Here is a 14,492-nt window from a genome sequence, read left to right as displayed (position 1 = left end):
CTGTATGGAATTTTCCAGAAGCTTCTGTGTACCATAGATGTGCTGAAGATATTAATCATGTCACATGACTGAAAAATCTACATACCATGACTTATATGTTCAGTGCATACGCATGTTTCCAGTATGTTCTCTGTACAGGAGTACTGGTGGCTGCTGCTACCAGAGATGCTACTTAAGTCTTTTACTTTACTTAAGTGAAATGATCAAAACTGCAATGGAACAACACTTCATTAAAAGTAAGTGATGAACTAAAAATTATTCTTAAGTACGAAGTGTGCTGTTAAAGGTAAAATGTTATGTTTTTGCACTATTGCATTAAATCATGCCTACATAGTATGTGTTCCCTTTCTTAGAGTTCAGTTTGTCTGACGGGGACAGTGTTTATTGGTCAAAGGGAAAAATATAAGTCAGCATTAACTTAGAAGGCCAGTTTTATTAGGTTATCCCTGGTTAGACATTAAAAAACCATCCTGAATGAAAAAAATAGTAAATTTGTCTCTTAAATTAACATAAAGTGCCAAAAAATATCCTTCCATTTATATTTCCCCTTTTTAAACACGTTAATAAAACCAAAACTCAAGACACATAAAATGTAAAATATGCAATCTGATGTGGAGTAGAAGTTTTACGTCTCATCAAAAAATATGCTTACTTTCGAATGCTTTAGATTAATATCAGACAGTTGTTTTAAACTGAAGGGGAGTGCAGTAGTTAAATACAGGCTCCTACTATACAAAAGCTTATACTCAGCCTTCAAATATCTTTTCAGTGCTGAAAGGCGGCAGCAGATTTATATCTTCTTTGTTAGATAATACCACCATCATTAAGCAAAATGCTGATCAGACCAGTCGGTCACAGGGTCATCTGTAAACTCTGACTGTCTGCATGACGCAGTCAGCTATGGGGGTGTGCGTCGATCAGTCCAAGTAAGAATACATGCTTCTGTAAGAGAAATAGTGAAGTGGCAGATAAGATCACTGGATCAAGTCACATCACAGACATGTAGCTAAACTTGTGGACACATGCGCACACGCCGATTATGGAGATAATCAGCTAACGTGAATGTATACATTTTAAAGAGTAAATATGCTAGACGGTCATGGGTCAGCACTGCTAAAGATGCTAAATGCACGTTGGCCGTGCATCAGTCAGTAAATCACTGTTGACCCCATTCAGTCAGAACCTCTATTGAAAGCGCAGTCATTTAAACTATGCAGCTCATCTAAACAAGCAGGTGGACACTATCGCCACCATCACTGTCACCTGTCTCAGCAGTTTCACAACATCACATTGAACTGTGTGATGAGGTACTGTATAAATCCTGATCGGTGACGTGCAGAAAATACACATGAAGAAATATATTACGGGTTTGACCAACTGATTAGTCAGTTCCCACAGGACTTTAAGGACGCATTCAAAAATTAATTATTTGTGTTGGTTCCAGGAACCTAATGTCACTGGTACATGATTTGGGTACACAGTAAAACACGGCTATATTCCTCAGTTCTTCAGTCACCTTTTCTTCCTTTCCTCCTCGTCTATTGTTTTTAAAAGATGGCTATTATCCAGCAATGTGAATGAATATGTGGCTGCTCTACATTCCAAATTTAGTTAGAACTAAGCTGCCATTGGCGCTCTGAAGTGTGACTGCAGAGTTTTGCATTTTAAGACGCCAGCTAGTAGAGTTTGTTGAAATGTTTTGACGAGACGTTGTAGACTCGTTGAAGCCTTTTGAGAGTGTTGTATCTTCTTGTGTAGCGATGATGTGAAGATGGTGAAGAAATTCTCCTTGTTTATATATAAAAAGCTTATTAAAACAAAGACGGCATCACAGACACCATGGCATGCCTGTGAGAGGATTCAGGGCCCGATAGAATCACTCTGCAGAACAACTGTTTCTCCTAGCTTATATAGGTGGGTTCTTCACATGAAACCAAGCAGGTGATGGGATGTATGGTTACCGATGACTCGTTGTCTGGACAAGCAATAGCAATAAAGCAATAAAACAATAAAACAATAAACTCATTTTTAAGAGATCTGATGGTTAACTTGGGAATTTATAAACCTCTGACCTAAGACCTTTTCACCTTTGTTCTGAGGCTTTTAACATCCCCATCCCCTAACTTAGAAGGCCACATGGAACAACAGGCACCACAAGAGTGTACAATATGAGGTAGGCATGATCTGGAGCTGCAGGTGATACTGGACCTTATTCAGTGACACTCTGGAAGTGCAACCTTGAGACTTAAAGAGCCCATACAAGACTTTTTGTGATTTTTCTTTTCCTTCTGTGTGTAATATCCTTTTTGTGCAAGCAAAAGGTCTGCTGACTTACAATGTCCAAAGTTCCCATCAAGGAGAGTTATTCTTTCCAACAGAGCAGAGAATTCTGTTCATTACCTGCCCGAAACACCTTCATTAATATCCAGGCTTTTCTTTGCTTACTTATCTATGTCATCATGTAGCATTTTTCACACAACACCTAGTTTGATGCAACCTTAAACCAAGAATGAGCAGCTTCCTCACAGTCTACCATAATTTTCTCATGCTTCTGCCAGGGCCGCATCCATATACCCAGAGATCCCAGGTTGCTGTACATAACCAACATTGCCTCGGTTTCGTGAACCTAGCTGACCAATCAGAGCAGACTGACATTTTCGGGAAGGGGTCCTTAAAGAGATAGGAGCATAAACAGCATTTCTGAGCGTGAGAAGAGGTTCTGCAGCAGTATGAGAAAAATAATAAATTTTGAACATGAAGGCATGTAAACCTATTTCAGTAGACACCAAAAATAATACTATAAATCTCTAAGTGTGCATAGTATGGGCTCTTTAAAGTAAACCACAATGATCCAATCTGCCTGCTGTTTTTGGTGCCATCGTCATGACTTCTGTTATGTAACATGCTGTTTAATGTACAACAGATCTTGATGGAGATATTTAGATGTGATGCTTTATGATGGAATGATTTTTAAAGACCTGAACTTTCATTTCATTGTGAAGTTGTGACTTACTGTGGATCATTACACTTTACACTATCTTCATGAAATTTCTAATCCACGTTGGCTGATGTAGACTATGCAATGTAGCTATGATCTCTCTGACTGTTGCATTGTAGACAAAGAAAATAGATCATGCACAATGTTTTGTTCTGATGACCTCAATGTTATAAAGATGTTACGATGGAAACATGACACACATTGCAAACTGTTCAGGCAGAACACTGCATAGCTGCTGTGCTGTGTTGCACAGCTAGAGATAACCTTAACTATCCTAAATATACTTTATGTACAGCACAGCAGCTGCTGGAGTCCTGGACTCTCAAGAATAACTGAAACTTTTCATTTCAGGCTGTTTAAATGTTCAAAACATGACATTTATTTACACAGACAAATGCTAATTGAAATGGAAGCATTCATAACTTCAGCAATTTGAAAAGCAGTCATTTGAGGTCATGCAGCATGTGTAGTAAAAGGAGGATTTTCTCATAAAGCTGTTAAAGACAGCCTGAGTGATCTGTTGGAAGACGCCCCGCATTATTATGAAATTATGAGAGCTGGTGGGCATAATTGTCTCAGCTCAAAGCAAGAGGACTAGCTGTCATCTTTTTGTTTTACAGACTCAAATGTGCCCTACTATAACAACTGAATTCAATCATTATCTGTTAATGCAAACTGCGCCTTCTTCTTAGACTAAATCCCAAAGAAACAAAAAACAAAAAAAAGTTTAAAATTGTGATTGCATTTATTTATGCTGTAATAGATCTCACTTGATGTTCAGCTGAGGGCACTGAAGGCAATGTCTGGATTTTGTAAGGCTGCATGCAAAAAACAAAAAAACAAAACAAATGTCACTATGATAAAAGTCATGATTAAAGCATGACTTGAAAGACAGGGTTATTCAAAATGAATGAGCCAATTTCATCACGCAATATTTTGGTAAGAAAAAGCAGTAGAAAACTCCTGACAAGTCACAAGTATTCTACTCATAATCAACTTTTATTTCCTGTGTTACAAGTGTTCAATGTGGCCACCACCTGCAGCATGGGCAACATCAATGCGATAAGAGAATTCCTCCCAGACATATCAGCATATCACAATCCACTGAGTTGATTGTTGTTGTTATTCGATGTCATTCGATGACCTTCAACATCAAATAAAAGTTGACTGTGAGTAGAATACTTGTGACTTGGCTGGAGTTTTCTATTGCTTTTACTTATTAAAATAATGCGTAATGAAATTGTTTCATTCTTTTTGAATAACCCTGTGCTATGCAGTCATCAGAAAACTGTAGGTTCATCCTGTACTAGTTTTCCTTTGCTGGAAACCTGTGATAAGACATGCCTACAATTATCTTATCTTTGCTAAAACCCTATCTTCATACTCATCTCCTATATGATTGAGAAAATAAAAAAAATAAAAACTTCCAGAAAGGTCTGAGTTACATAACAACCATCATCACTGCAGAAAACCTTTTACCTCTAAACTATTCATTCTTCCTAAAATATGGAAGCAGCCTCGCTTCTCGCTTGACCACCATGTGCTTTTCAGTTCATTGAAAGTAATATAGAATAAATGTCTTCGAAGAAATGAGGTAGAACCTAATGATGAAGCCATTTAATGAGCCCAAATCATTCACTTGTAACACCTTTTCTTTTTCTCTAGGCAGGAGTTAAATAGTAACATCTGTTGCTAAATTATTTGTACCATTAACAATATGGATATTTAGTCAGCATTAGAGCAGGAAAATGACAGTTTTACGGTCCGTGTACGGATCTGGTAATTGGATTTTCCGTTCTGAAACGGGTATTGAAAAACAAAAAACGAGTGGTTATTTGATTTTCGTTTTAAAATACAAAAATTAAAATTGAAATACAAGGCGCTTTCCCCATTCATGATCAAAAATGGATATACGATTTTTATTTTAAAAATGCTTTGATTTTCGTTTTATATTTAGAATAACAAGAAAGTAAAATCAGTAAGAGACAGAAACGAAAAAAGGTCAGTTTTTTCATTTTCTGAGACCGGAAGTGGTCATCAGCAAATGTGGAGCCAGACAGAGTGCGGTGCATAGACTGTACATAAATTTTTTTTCGTGAGTTTTCATGGTCAAAATGAGAGATCAGGTGGCCGATCTTAAAATAAATCAATATTGATTTTTTTATAGAGCGTTAAAGTTTTGCGAAGCCAGGGGGCGGGACTACTTGATTGACAGTCCGGTCCGGAATGATTGACAGGTCCTAAGGAGGAGGCAACAGAGACTCTGCTCTCCTCGTTTGGATTAATTCTGATATAAGAACTGTTGGTTTATTTATCGGTGGAGTAGCACAACGTTTTCCACAGACAGTTTTCCTGCCCGTTGGCTTGTTTTAACCAGTTTTCTACCTTCGGCTGATTCTACCAGCAGACACTGAAAGGACTCTGATAGTTCGGTAAGTAAATGTTTATTTTCGTATCAGTGCCGCTTTTAATGCACTTTATATGCAGCTTTAGTGTCAGATATAATGTGTGCCATGCACTCCAGATGTTGGTGGAGTTTGTTTCAGTGTGTGTTGACCAGAGAAGAAAGATAGCATAGTAAATATTAGCTTTAATGTTAGCGATGCTAACCGAGCTAGCTGCTAAAAACGTCATAGTATAGCATGTCACGCAAAAAACATCATAGTATAGCATGTCACTCTAAAAACGTCATAGTATAGCCTTTGGTCTAAGAAGGTCATAGTATAGCCTGTCGTCCAAAAAACATCATCGTATAGCATGTTGCTCTTGAAACGTCACAGTATAGCATGTCGCTCTAAAAACATCAGAGTATAGCATGTCGCTCTAAAAATGTCATAGTATAGCATGTCGCTCTAAAAACGTCATAGTATAGCATGTCGCTCTAAAAACGTCATAGTATAGCATGTTGCTCTAAAAACGTCATAGTATAACACGTTGCTCTAAAAACGTCATAGTATAGCATGTTGCTCTAAAAACATCATAGTTTAGCATGTCGCCCAAAAAATGTCATGGTATAGCATGTGGCTCAAAAAACGTCATAGTTTAGCATGTCGTCCAAAGAACATCATAGTATAGCATGTCGCTCTTAAAACATCATAGTATAGCATGTCGCTTTAAAAACGTCATAGTATAGCTTTTGGTCCAACAAATGTCATATAGCATGTCGTTCAACAAAATATCATAGTTTAGCCGTTGGTCTAAAAACATCATAGTATAGCCATTGGTCTAAAAAGGTCATAGTACAGCATGTCGCTCAAAAAGCGTCATTGTATAGCATGTTGCTCAAAAAATGTCATTGTATACCATGTCACTCTAAAAATGTCATTGTATAGCCTTTGGTCCAAAAAACGTCACAGCATAGCATGTCGTCCAAAAAAAACATCATAGTATAGCATGTCGTCCAAACAACGTCATAGTATAGCCTTTGGTCCAAAAAAATGTCATAGTATAGCATGTCGCCCAAAAAACGTTGTAGTGTAGCATGTCGCTCAGCAAACGTCATTGTATAGCCTGTCGTCCAAAAAACATCATCGTATAGCATGTCGCTCTAAAAACGTCATCGTATAGCATGTTGCTCTTGAAACGTCACAGTATAGCATGTCGCTCTAAAAATGTCATAGTATAGCATGTCGCTCTAAAAACGTCATAGTATAGCATGTCGCTCTAAAAACGTCATAGTATAGCATTTCGCTCTAAAAACGTCATAGTATAACATGTTGCTCTAAAAACGTCATAGTATAGCATGTTGCTCTAAAAACATCATAGTTTAGCATGTCGCCCAAAAAAACGTATGGTATAGCATGTGGCTCAAAAAACGTCATAGTTTAGCATGTCGTCCAAAGAACATCATAGTACAGCATGTCGCTCTAAAAACGTCATAGTACAGCACGTCGCCCAAAAAACGTCATAGTATAGCATGTCGCCCAAAAAATGTCATAGTTTAGCATGTCGCCCAAAAAAACGTATGGTATAGCATGTGGCTCAAAAAACGTCACAGTTTAGCATGTCGTCCAAAGAACATCATAGTACAGCATGTCGCTCTTAAAACATCATAGTATAGCATGTCGCTCAAAAAACATCAGAGTATAGCATGTCGTCCAAAAAACGTCATACTATAGCATGTCGCTCTAAAAACGTCATAGGATAGCATGTTGCTCTAAAAACATCATAGGTTTGGTCCACTTTGGTCCACAAAACGTTGTTTTGTCCCGGCTGTCTGAAGTAGGTGAGGAGCAACCCCAAAATAGTCCAAACGCTGGTTTCCAGAGGGTTAGACAAGTATTTATTTGAAAGAGGAAGTTTACAACAACACAACATGTGAGGGGGTTAAAAACAAATGGGTGTTAGTAAAATAAAAATAAATAAACAGAACTAAAAGTGAACTTCATGTTGACATTGATGGGCATTCCAACCAGGAACAAAGTAAAAGATAATCAATACAAAAAAAACTCTTCCTGTTCACCTCTTAAAATCCAAAAACACACCGCAGTAGCACCCTAAACTAAAACTACCAATGGGTTTCCTGTTTTCCTTCCTGAACAAGTCAAAGGTCCCTCTCTATCTCCCCACACATCCACCAAGCACTGGAACACATCTCCAAAGTTCTGCCGGGCCAGCTCAGCTTCCCCTCAGAAGAAGTGCTGCCACCTGCCAGATGAAGGAGCTTTTTGAGAGGCAGCTGGCATCGTGATTGGACTGTACTTTGGTCTGTTCCAATCCAGCTTCAGTTCCAGAGACGGCAGGCGGGACGAGTCAACGGAGGCCGGGTGGACGAAGGCATGCAGCTGAGTACAATCCAGAAAACAACAGAGGAGGAGTGCAGTGGCCCAGGGCCAGAACAAACAGAGTAGCATCGTATGTCTCTTAGAAAACATCATAGTATAGCCTTTGGTATGAAAAAACGCCATCATATACATCGTATATTGTACAAATAACAAGTCAAAGGAAAGAGACATACATTGTAGAATTGTAGTAATTGTGGGCTGACTGATTTACTGATTATCAGTATTTTATTTTTTACTGATTTACGGTAATAAATACATTTTAAAATGGTGCTACTTTGGCTCTGAACCTTTATCTACCTGTGGTCGCTCTGTCTTCTGGAGTGATTTGATTGGTTATACATCACGGATAAAACTCCTTTAACTTAACATCTCTAAACAAAACAAAAACGTATCAACAAAGTTTTCTGTTAAAGTTTGTGTTCCTGTAAGTTTACCTCCAAGATTTTAAATACTTTCATTTACTGCAAATGAATATCTACTCCAAATGTCTCACTAATAATCATTATCAGCCTTAAAAACCCACAAAACACCCCTCGATACTCGGCCACACTTAGTACAGTCCGGTTCCCCCTTCTATAAATCTGCTTGGAATCTTCCACTTCCTGTTTGTCAAAGTGGCCTTCTACCTGGACAGGTTTTGTTGGAGCTCATGCAACAAACATTTTGGGTAACTGCACTTTAATATGGATGGATGACACTGAATTAGAGTCTGTTTTCATGAGACTGAGTTAAGATGTGTAGCTCTGTCATTAAATAGGAAATTATTTCTCAGAATTCACAGAGGAAAGCCTGAAATGTTTGCTAGGTTAGCGTCCCACATGTTCTTTGGCTCAGCTAAAGCTAACTCTCCAACTTCTGGATCTCTTGAGTTGCTTGTTTTTAAAATATCTTGCTGTAGGTGCTGAAGCTCAGAAAGTCTGAGATGTTAGTTCAAAATAAGCTCATTCTGAAGTCTTATCTGAACTGTCCTCTTTTGTTTTAACTTTCCCTAAACTTAGGAGTTAATGACAGAGCAGCACATCCAGACTCAGTCTCATTTATGTAGAGATTAAACTTCAATGTCATTCATTTTCTTTAAAGTGCAGTTTTTCAAATATTTGTTGCACATGCTCCCGACCAAACCAGTCCAGGTGGAAGACGATGTGAAGAGAAAGCTCCAGAGGATGAATATCACATTTACATTGGAAATTAATGTCCTTTAATTAGACATTGTCATGCAAAAGTTGGATTTCCCTTCAATGATGTTCAAATCTTTGTTGAGTGCTTTGTTGATGTTGGTTTCTAAATGTTTTTTGACACTCGGCCCCAAAGATTAAAACCTTTTACGGCTCACAAGCTGCAACAATTCACACATTATCAACTATCTTTCTGACTAAACTAAGATAAAAAGTGAAAAACTGCCTCATTCCTGCATCATGAATGTAAATCTTTTTGGTTTTTATGGCAGTAAACTGAATATATTTGGGTTCGACATTTTATAAACCAAAACAAGAAATGAATTACTGGAGAAAACAATCAACAGATTAATGGTCAAAGAAAATGTGTTTTTCAACATATATGGCTGAATTACTCCAACATTACAAGATACATACAATTTTAATTTTATTTATATAACGCCAATTACAGGTCAAATTGTCTCAAGACACTTTATTTTTCCATTTTTGTCATATTTAAAATATGACAAAGTAAGAAATTTAAACCTCTTGACTAATCCAATTTATTATTTGGTTTTTAAGAGACTAATCGACAACTAAAATAACTTTCTCCACTAAAGCTAATAAACATGAGGTCAAATAGAAGGAACAGTTTTAAATACTGCAGTCCCACGATGACAAGAATAAAGTTTCTCAACAAAAAGTAAATCTGCTGGTGGATTCCATGAAAGTCCTAATAAATGATAATAAAGTGTGATGCTAAAGGTTTGTGGCGCTAAAAATGTCCAAGTAAAGATATCAAGTTGAACATCTGGATGGAGGTTGATAAAAGTTGACCTTCCTTCATTTCTCTGGAGCGACTCCATGGATTTTATGGATGGTGGTTAAAGACCTGCTCTTCTAGTCGTCTTCCTTCTAGTCGCTGTAAAAAGTCAGTCCATCCTGGCCAACCTCAACACCTCTTCATGACAACTTGTTCTGCCTCGGACCTGGTGGAAACTCCAGAAACTCGGGAAAACCCATGGAGACTCGAAGAACTCGTGGAGACTCGAAGAACTCGTCAGGCGGGGGAAGGTGTGGTGGGTGGTGGGGGGAGGTGGGGGAGTAGAGGGGGGAGGCCGCCACCCACCTTCCCGCCTACACTCCGCCCTGACTCCACCCAGACTCCGCCTCAGCTCCACCCATGTGGTCACTTGAGGAACTACGATGCCAAAGGGACGACGAATTTCTTTCTTTTTATCTGATCTGTAGCTCAGTGAGTTAAGGATTTGCCTGTGGAGCTGCAGGTCGCTGGTTCAAGACCAGACCCTTCTTAAGTTTTATCAAAATCCTGACAAAGACAAAGAAAGAAAAATGCCGGTGGTGGGTCTTGAACCTGCGACCCTCCGCTTGGTAGTCTGTCTTCTTATCCCCTGAGCTATTTGCTCAGATACTAATTCTTCTTTTTTTTGCGCATTTATCATCTATTTTTTGTCGTTTTCGAGTTTTTTTTTTAACTTGAGTCTCGACTCGACCGTTTTTCTCAGGAGGTTGGACTTCAGCCTTTGTGCTGGAGGGTTGAACCCTCAGTTCCAAGACTTTTCAAAGCCTCCAGACCTCCCGAGTCCTCAGGACCTGAGCTTTCACACAGTCTGAGGGCTGAAATTTTCTCAGTCCCACAGTAGTTCTCTGTTAGATTGAACCTTCAGACAGTCCAAGAACTGATATCTTCTAAGTTCCTGAGTACTTCTCTGTTAGTCTGAACCTTCAGACAGTCTGAGGACTGAAGTTTCTAAGTTCCTGAGTACTTCTCTGTTAGTTTGAACCTTTCGACAGTCTGAGGACTGAAGTTTTAAAAGTTCCTCAGTACTTCTCTGTTAGTTTGAACCTTTAGACAGTCTGAGGACTGAAATCTTAAAACTTCTTGAGTAGTTCTCTGTTAGTTTGAACCTTCAGACAGTCTGAGGACTGAAATTTTAAAAGTTTCTCAGTACTTCTCTGTTAGTTTGAACCTGCAGACAGTCTGAGGACTGAAGTTTTAAAAGTTTCTCAGTACTTCTCTGTTAGTTTGAACTTTGTGGTTAACAGAAGCCTTAAAACTTGTGACCATGAGTCTTGATTTCACATTTAGACCATCCATCTGAGTTCTTCTCAGACCTTCACCTCTGGGTTTTTCAGAAATCCTCAACAAACTTTGATTCTCTTCACTGAACAGTAAAGTTTGTGGCGATCAGAAGGTAGCATTAGTTTGATAAATGCCTTCAACTACTAGTAGACTTTATCCGGAAAGCAGTTTGCTCTTTTTGATCGTTTTATTGTCTCTTCTGTTTAATTTGATCTTCTAAAGTCTAACTGGTGTCTTTTCAAATGTTTTGTCTTTAGTTTGATTCTTCTTAAATGTTTAGTTTTGCTTTTTTCTCACCTTTTATTCTTTTCTAATGTCTGATTTGATTTCGAAATGTTTTGTCTTTTTAATTTTTAATTGTTTTTTCAAATGTTTTATTGGCTTGTTTGAATTTTTTTTCTTTCCCAATATTTAGCTTTTTGATTAAATCTTTAAGGTTTTTCTTTTTAAATGTTTTACCACCTTTTAATGTTTAATTTTCTTTTTAAATGCTTCATTGTATTTTCTGTTTAATTCCTATTTTAAGTTTTATTGTCTTTAAGATGTAATTTTCTAATTAAACATTTATCTTTTTAATTAAATGTTTTGTCTTTTTAAAGGTTTAATAATCTAATTAAATGTTTTGTATTTTTTTAAATGTTTAATATTCTTCTTGTTTAATTGTAATTTTGAATGTTTAATTATCGAAAATATTTTATCTGTAATTTTTAATATTTGTATTTGAAAAATTCAGTTTAATTTCATAGTTACATGTATTGTATCTTGTTTAATTATCTAATTCAATATTTTGTCTGTTTAATATAGTTAAACATTAAATACAATTAAATTCTATTAAACAGACAAAATATTGAATTAGATAATTAAACAAGATACAATACATGTAACTATGAAATTAAACAGAATTTTTTAAATACAAATATTAAAAATTACAGATAAAATATTTTCGATAATTAAACATTCAAAAATACTTTTTAATAATAAACCTTTTTAAAAGTTTTTCCCTTTGATTTAATTGCTTTTTGTTATGTAGTTTATTTCTTTAATCTTCTTTTTCTGTCAAGATTTTAACCCCAACCTTAAAAATGAAATGAACCCTTAAATCACAGTGAAAATACTTCTGTTGTCATAATCATGAGTTAGTCAATTATTCAGTTTATCAATTTAACTTTATTTGTTTTGCACCTTTTACACAGATGACAAAACTAAACAAGCAAAGAGAAAAAAAACTATGCTAAAACTATAATTAAAACTCAAAAACATATTTTAAAAAAAGATTTAACATGGTAATAAAATATGTTGTGTCCAGGGGATGGAGGGAGTTTACTGAAGTCTTCTTGGGCTCACATGGGAAATCATTTAAAATATAAACTTGATATTCAGTCTAAGGAAACTGCAGAGCGACAGAAGAACCAACAATATCTCCTGTTTTCTCCTTTAATGAGTCGACTCTTCTTGTGCTTTCAGACCAAAGAACTACAGACTCTTCACAACCTGCTCAAACTCTTGGTACAGGACCTCACCACACGGGTCAAGAAGGTTTCTGTCTCATTTCTACTCTGAAGCTCACCTTCTCCTGCTCAAACTGCTGACAAATGTTTCTGCTGCTCTAAAGTCTGCTCTCCAGAACTTCCTAAAAACTCTCAAAGTCTCTTCTGCTGCAGGTTGCTTTGTAGAACTGTTGCAGAAAACCTCACTAAACCACATGGAGGGGCCTCAAGATAGTCGTCCAAATGAAACCGTACAAAAAACAAACTAGCACAACCCAAACGCTAAAGTCTCCTGCAGCCTACCAGAGAACCTCTGAGAACAGAGAATCAGGACAGGAACTCTTACCTTCTGGACAACCAACATTGCTTCACAAACAAGAATACAGAATGTGTCTGACCAAAAACCTCTAAAGACTCACTACAGCCAAGATAAAGACACAACTCAGCTGTACCAAATCCACTAATCACTGCACACATTAGCACCATGTGCTAACTGTGGCTAAAGAACCACATTTACCAAGACAACTATCCAGTACAAAGCCCTAAAACACACCAAGAAACACATTAAAGACGATTTTACTGCTGGAAGCTGCAAGCCAACGCCTAAAGAACAAATTAAAGCAACGGAGCCAAACACAGCTCAGTGGTGAAGGAAGCAGAGGAAATGTTTGCAGCCGAATAAAGCAGGAAGACACTGAGCTGCTCAGGTGTTCCTGATAACACCTAGCAGCCACCTGGACAGCCAATAGGAACACAGCTTACTGGAAGTCCAGAGGGCTGGGTTAGTGAAGGAAATTTAGTTTAAAGTTGAGGCAGAAAGTTAATAAAGAAAGTTGAAAACCACCTTCTGATACCTGAAATCTCTGAGTTTTCACACAAAGAACACCTGAACATGTCAAACTGGTTCCATAGTAGAACCATCATTGTAAAAACGTCATAGTATGGTGTGTTGCTCAAAAAACATTAGGACCCGGCTGTCTAGGGTCGCCGAGGAGCAACACAAAAACAGAACAAATGCTGGTTTCCGGGGTGTTAGGAGGATATTTATTTGAAAGAGTAAGTTTACAACAACACATCAGAAAAATCACAAAGTCTGTCTTTAGTTCAGCTGAAAATATTAGTTTTTGTCTTTTTTATTGACCAAACTTTTCAGCAAGTAGATGAAGAATAATGAAGGCTCTCATGTAGAAGTCCAACTTATTTTGGATCATTGTGGAAAGTTTAATCTTAGAGTTTGTAAAGCTGTTGAGTTTTTAGAGTCACATGGATTGTTTTGACATTTAATAACCGAGTCCTGAAATAAAATTACTGTTGTGGATTTCTGTCATTTAGTCTGGACTAAACAAATAACAGCAGCACAAATCTCAAACGTCATTATGAGGAGTCTGGATTGAGGTTTCTCACTTGATAATGATCAAAACATGAAATTCAGGTTGGTTTAAAGGAATATTTCACCTTAAATCTTTGAATGTTGACCTAAAAGGTTGGTTTCAGGAAGTATTCCATCTACAAGGTCCTCACACATCCACCTTAAAGGAACATTCCACCAAAAATCCTTAGAAATGCACCTAAAATGTTGGTTTAACCAAGTATTGCATCCAAAATCCTCAAAGAGACCTGAGGGGCTGGTTAAAAGGGATATTCCACCTAAAACCTCAAATATAGACCCAAAAGGGTGGTTTAGAAAAAATCCTTCAATGTAGACCAAAAAAGTTAGCATGGAGGAATATTCCACCTATGGCGTTTTTTTTTCGCCAAATTTCGCCAAAATTCATGATGATTTTATTTCAAAGAAAACCTTTCTGGTGTGTTTTTCACAGCCTGCTTTACATTATTTCATCATATGGCATGTTTTCGCATGTTGAAAAATGACATTTTTCGACATAGTATACTATGGCGTTTTTTTTTTGCGCCAAAATTCATGATTTTGTTTTTCAAAAAAAACTTTCTGGAGTGTTTTTCACA

Source organism: Amphiprion ocellaris, chromosome 6 (genome assembly GCF_022539595.1).
Source record: "Amphiprion ocellaris isolate individual 3 ecotype Okinawa chromosome 6, ASM2253959v1, whole genome shotgun sequence".
Classification (NCBI taxonomy): domain Eukaryota; kingdom Metazoa; phylum Chordata; class Actinopteri; family Pomacentridae; genus Amphiprion; species Amphiprion ocellaris.
Note: the sequence above shows the minus strand (reverse complement) of the source record.